Source organism: Artemia sp. Qi Xiang Cuo, chromosome 4 (assembly GCF_049724085.1).
Source record: "Artemia sp. Qi Xiang Cuo chromosome 4, ASM4972408v1, whole genome shotgun sequence".
NCBI classification, from domain to species: Eukaryota; Metazoa; Arthropoda; class Branchiopoda; order Anostraca; family Artemiidae; genus Artemia; species Artemia sp. Qi Xiang Cuo.
Genome location: NC_142797.1, coordinates 7,526,383 through 7,532,863, shown reverse-complemented (window position 1 = coordinate 7,532,863; position 6,481 = coordinate 7,526,383).

Genomic DNA, 6,481 nt, shown 5'->3' with positions numbered 1-6,481 from the left:
GAATATTCATTTTTACAGCAAAACATAGTTACTCCTCCAGCTTAAATTTGCCTAATGATATAATGTATCTCGCATGCATAATGTCTCATTCAAGACATAGTCTACAACCAGAAGTTATTTCTACAGCCACATTGGGTTCTCGTATATCACTACTGCTGCTGCTGTCAGTTCCATCATTAATCTCCAATAGTGTAAATGCACCACTCATTTTTTTTTCTCCACTAATATCCTCTCAAATAAACTATTCTCTTTGAATTCAATTCTCTTACTAATATGAATTGTAAAGAAAACTATTCCTTTTATTCAAATCCTAATCAACAATCAAGTTATACTCGTTCCTCTTGGCAAAGGTGTAATGACCTGTAGAAATGTTTACCTATAGGACCGGTAGCATACTATACCTACCAGAAAAACCTGTTTGGTACGGAGGGGCCGTAGAATTCAAAAGGTCAACTCTACTAATGACGTGTTTGCGTGTGTGTTTGTCTGTGGGGGGGGGGCTGTGCTCCGATCACTTTGACTCTTAAAAAGGGCACTAGAATTTATGATTACCAATCCAATGAGTCCCCTCTAAAGCATATACGACCACCCTTTAAAAAAGGGTGGTCGGTGGTCGTAACCTTATATACTCCAAGGACATAACTTACACCCCTTTTTCTGAGAGATGTAGGGGGCGGGGGGTATCTTCCTCACAGACATAATTTCCAAAACCTTAAACTACGAGGAATAAAATATTTATCTCCAAGTTTTGATTGGAGGTGCTAAGGCAAATGATGAGCGTGGACGGGGGGGGGGGGCTATTTGCTCTCAAATCACTTTGACTCTTAAAAAGGGCGCTATAACTTTCAATTTCAAATTAAATAAGACCCATCCGATGTTTATACGACCGCCCATTTCATAAAAATCTTACAGACCCTCATAAAATAACTTACAACCCTATCCCCTGGGCACTGGGGAGTTGTGTCATCCCTGGAGACATTATTATATGTTCATTGGACTATTTTGAACAAAAAATCGTTATATCAGAATTTCGATCAAATATATTTGGTGAAAGGAGGGGTTTTATGGGAGGGGAGGCTAAATGCCCTCCATCACTTTTGACGGTTAAAAAGGAACTAGAACTTCCAATTTTCAACCAAATGAGCCTCTTCTAAAAAAAATCGCTGTCTCATAATCTCAATCAGATGGGTTCGGTGAAAGGAGGGGTTGTATGGGAGGGGGCTAAATGCCCTCCATCACTTTTGATTCTTAAAAAGGAACTAGAACTTCCAATTTTCAACCAAATGAGTCTCTTCTAAAGTTAAACAACCAAATCCCTTCCATAAAAACTTAAATACGCCCTGGGCATAACTTACAACCTTTGCCCCTAATCTTTGGAGTTTGTTTTAACCCCAAAAGCCTTTTTATATGATATTTATATTATTTTGAATAGAATGGCTATCTCAAAATTTATATTAGATACATTTCGGGACAATACGAAGTGTATGTGTGTGTGTGTGTGGGGGGGGGTTAGCTGTCTTCCGATCACTTTGACTCTTAAAAAGAGCGCTAGAGCGTCTGATTACCAATCTGATGAGACCCCTCCTAAGTTCATATGACCACACTTTCTATAAAAGCCTTATATTCCCTCAGGGCATAACTTACAACCCTTGCCCTGACGACTGGGGGGATTTGTTATCCTCAAAGACATAATTTTCGTACCTTTCAAATAACTTGAACAAAATGGCCATCTCAAAATATTTGATTGGAAGTGTTTGGGAAAATGATGGGCATGGGGGGGGTCATTTGCACTCTGATAACTTTTGACTAAAAAAAAGGCACTATTCCTCTCAATTTCCAATAGAATGAGCCCTTTTTGAAGTTTCTACGACAACACTTTCTAGAAAAATCTTATATGCCCAAAGGGCGTAACTTACAACCCTTGCCTTGAGGGCTATGGGGGGGGGGGTGTCAACCTCAAAGACATAATTTCTGGACCCTTCAACTGTGTTCAACAAAATGGCTATATCAAAATGTTGATCGGCAGTGTTTGAGGAAATGTTGGGCGTGGGGGGGGGGGGGCATTCGTCCTCCAATCGCTTTTACTATTAATAAGGGCACTAGCCCTCTCAATTCCCAATTGATTGAACCCTTTTTGAAGTTTCTACGTTTACCCTTTCTATATAAACCTTAAATTCCCCTAGGGCATAACTTACATCCCTTGCCCAGAGGGTTCTAGGGGGGGGTCATTCTCAAAGACATAACTTCCGGAATTTTCAACTACGTTGAACAAAAAGTCTATCTCAAAGTTTTGATTGAATATTTTCGGGGAAAGGGTGGGCGTGGGAAGGGGGTTAGTTGCCCTCCAATCACTTTTGACTATTTAAAAGGGCACTAGCCTTTTCAATTTCAAATCGAATGAGCCCTTTTCGAAGTTTCTACGACGACTCCTTCGATACGAAGTGCCCTAGTCTAAACAAAAAAAGATAATACATTGTGCCAACATTATTCTGTACTTAGGCATCGCTATTGCACTGCCTATGATAAATCCTGTATGTAAACAATTGACATTTTTCAGAATTTACATTCCTTGCCTAGGGGGCTGTGGGGGCATGGCCTCCCCGGAGGTATAGTTGTTAGACCTTTTGACTATTTGGAACAAAACCGTTTATTTTTTCAAAATTTCAGTCAGTATTGAGGAACGGGGTATCTAAAAGGGCAATGGGACTAGTTTCCCTTTTACCACTCTTCAACATCCCCCTCAACACACCCTGAAAGTTTCAACTTAATAACCTCAACCGTTCCTTACATATTGCTGACCTGTTTTTTTTTACGCCCAGCATGCACATTTCCTGAAAGTTTCACCTTAATACTCTAAGCCTCTTTGAAGACCCAGGATCAAACATTCCACCCTTTCCCTTACAAAAAATTTATATGGAACAATGGGCAACTTGCAGCCCTTGACCCATGGGTTATTGAGGGCTATGCCAGTCCCGGCGGTACGGTAATTAGGCAATTTTGAACCAAAGTGATTTCAAAATTTTGATCAGATGTCTTTGGGTAGAAAGGGCCTAGAAGGAGAGCTGGTAGCCCTCTTATCGCTTTTGACTTAAGAAAAGGGCACTATAACTTTCAATTTATAATAGAATGAGCCTCCTCTGAAGTTAATACGACTACACCTTCCATATGAAATGGCTCTGGGGAAGAAAATAAATAAGAATACATCAAAACCTTGTGGCTATTTACTATAGACAATGCTAGATTGTTGCCTCTGATAAAATCTACAAGTAAACAATGGGCAACTTGAATATTTTACAGCCTTTATTGTTGATACACAACTCTAAGGCTTATAACAATACGGGTTTTAAAAAATAACATCTTTTAAAGTGTATCCCTTTTTTATACTTCTGTTTTTTGAGATTTCCTTGCAATGTATTCTTTACTTGCCTTTCAAGGTACGGTGCGTATATTTTATGCTTTCAAATGAAAATGGAAAACTGCACCAATCTGACAAGTCTCAAGAAAAAAGAAGAGAATGATCTAATATACTCTACTTCTTCATAAATATCATCTATGCGAACAAGACTAATTTTGCACGATTTCTAAATTTCCTGAGACTGGGAGGATGGGCGAAATGATTTAGGATTTATCTTTTCATCTAAGTGATTAGTCTATAATGAGAAAGAGAGAGAGGAAAGGACGAGATATGGGAGAAGAGAATAAGGAGAAAGAAAATCGAGAGTAAATAAGCATTGAGAAAACACCAACTAAGCTTGATAATTAGAAAAATCCCAGGACAAAAAAAAAAAAACATTAGCAGGTAAAAACTATGCAAATATTTCGAGAAACATCCGCTCAGCCGTTCTCTTTGCCAAAAGAAAAAAAATTTAGAATGAACAAAATATAGACTGAAGTCCAAAAGAAACGAAATGAAAGGCAAATATCAAAACAAATAATAAAGTTAAGAATAGCTTTCCCAGGTGGACTGTAAAAAGGCAACCCAATAAAATTTTCGATAATGAACGGAACCTAAGTTTTCCTTGAGATTTATTTAATGTAAAGCTTGTTTGTGTACTATTCTCTTTCCAAGTTTTGATGCATCAGAATTTTCATGGAAATTTTTTTTCTATGAAAATAAAGAGCTACATAAAAACTTAGAAATAAATAAATGATTCATACATGAGGCGGATTGTCCCAGCATAATTCCCGCTCTTTACGCTTAAGTTTGGAAGTGCTATGATAAAAGCATTTACGAGTCCAAACACATAGCTAATGGGAAATCAGTGCCTATTTACCTATCAACCTTTAAAATATTTGGACTGAAATATTCAATTATTAAAAGAAACGAATATTAATAAGCTCTCCCATTCTTGCAGTATTGTGAAACATTTCTTTTATACCATTTCAGTTGTTCTTGTGCTTGAGTAGTTGTTCTTAAAGCACTGAGAAAAAAATTTATCAATCCTCACTTTTGTTGTCGGATGTTTCCCCTTATTGAAAGAAAAAGAGGAGAGGAGAGGAGAGAGAGAGAGAAAGAAAGAGTGACCAAAAAAGAAAACAATAGGAGAAAAATAAGTAGGCTTTAAACCGTCCAAATAGCAAGTGTTGGCCTTCAAAGCTCAATATGTAAGTCTCTAAAGAAAATAATGCAAATAGGCGTTTTTCTTTTGATTAATAATTAAGTCACGACGTTGACCAGGTAAAATATGGGGTGTCAGGTTATGTTTCCATAGGGAGGGGTCATGATCAGAGCCAAAACATATCCCCAGCTTAATCCGTCTTTCCCAACATCTGCGAATATCGTAAAGGTCTTGATAATAGCTATTTTTTTTAACGAGATACTTCAATGTACGTTTTAGAAAATACCCTTTTAGGACCACTGGAGCTATTTTAGGTGTCTCTCAAGGTTACATCCTAGATCTTCGGATTTTTTTAATTTATTCTAATTATTTTCTATGTGGAGCCAAACGAAAAGCAGGTCGTCCCGGAAGCGGGTGGGAAGTGGTCATAAGGAAGGAATAAATGAAATTGGGACTTCTCAAGTGGGGCAAAAAGTGCAGCTTGGAATAAATTGAGATGGAGGACGAGCTTGCACAGCTGTGTAGGCCTCCGAAGGTTCGGTGCTGCAGTGAGCTGTTTGCAGTAATAGAAGTTGTTCGTTCAATTCGCCATATCAATTGCTTACCTTCATGCGTGTTTTGCAGATGAAATGCCAACTCCCCTTTTTGAGAAAAATGATATGGAGCTTGTTTTAAATTGAAACTGCCGTTTTTAATTTGAACTTATCAAAAATTAGTTTTGAAGTTTACAGTAGCTTAAAGTCAAGTTCGTTTCCTTACATTAATGAAACAAGTTCTTCGAAGCATCTCTTATCAATTCCCTGGGCAGATACTGTGAAGTATCTCTGGACAAAAATATATATTTCAAAACACACACTTAACAACTTCATTTAAAGATTTCAAGCTGAGTTGGTTTAATGCGGAAGTTTAAGCACGATTTGCCATACGCAGCATTTACTTTGCTCTGATTCATTCTAATATAATTGCTGGCCATTAGCTTGTCTTTCGACATTTAAAAACCGTGTAATACCAATTCAGGTGTTGCAATAAAAAAAAAAAAAACTCAAGGATTTTATTCGTGTATGCTTTAGGGTTAAAAGTTGATCTTTATTCCCCTTCGAATGCCCAAACTAAAAAAAAATCAATGGATTTAGCTTAACTCGCCACCCTTCAAAAAGCTTCATCTCGAAATGTCCAGCTAATTCACTTGTCTTTACTATCCTTTGAATGTCCAAACTAGAAAAAAATGTCAATAGCCTCTGAGGGCTTTATTTCAAAAATCTATCCAATCCTAAGGTATGAAAAACGGTAGAAGGGAAATCCCTATTGCGAAAAATTTTAAAATAGTTATACCATTGGTATTCAGGGAGTTAGCTCAAGGTCATTCGTACGAAAGTTCGTGGTCGTGTGTTGGGGCATTCGTCGGTATTTAGGTTTGCGTGATCTTTGTCTATGTTGGCTCTATCTAGAGAGCTAGTTTAAAGTCATTCATACAAAAGTTCATCGGCATTGTACTGTATATTCATTAAACGACTTAAGGAGTGGGAAAAAACTGGTTATCTTCAGATGGCCCCTGCATTATCGAAGAGTGTCATACTTCTTGCTTAATAAAAAAGAACCACCACTGTATTTATTGAATGAAAATATATTTTCCCAATCTTAAGATTTACATAACCATAAAATCCGGCAAAAGACCTGCTTCTAAACCCATCGATTTTTTTTTTCGATCAACATTTTTTTTTCATCGGTCAACATTTGCTCCGATAATATCGATTGCACGATGCTAGGATTCATATTGGGATTTCATGGGTATATTTTGTTCTTCTCTTTTGCTTTAAAAAATCTTAAATCATATTTGGTTAAAAATTATTCTTAATTTTTACTCAGTGCTTAACAAGCTTTAGGATTGTCTTTTTTCTAAGTTAAATATTATGTATCTATGT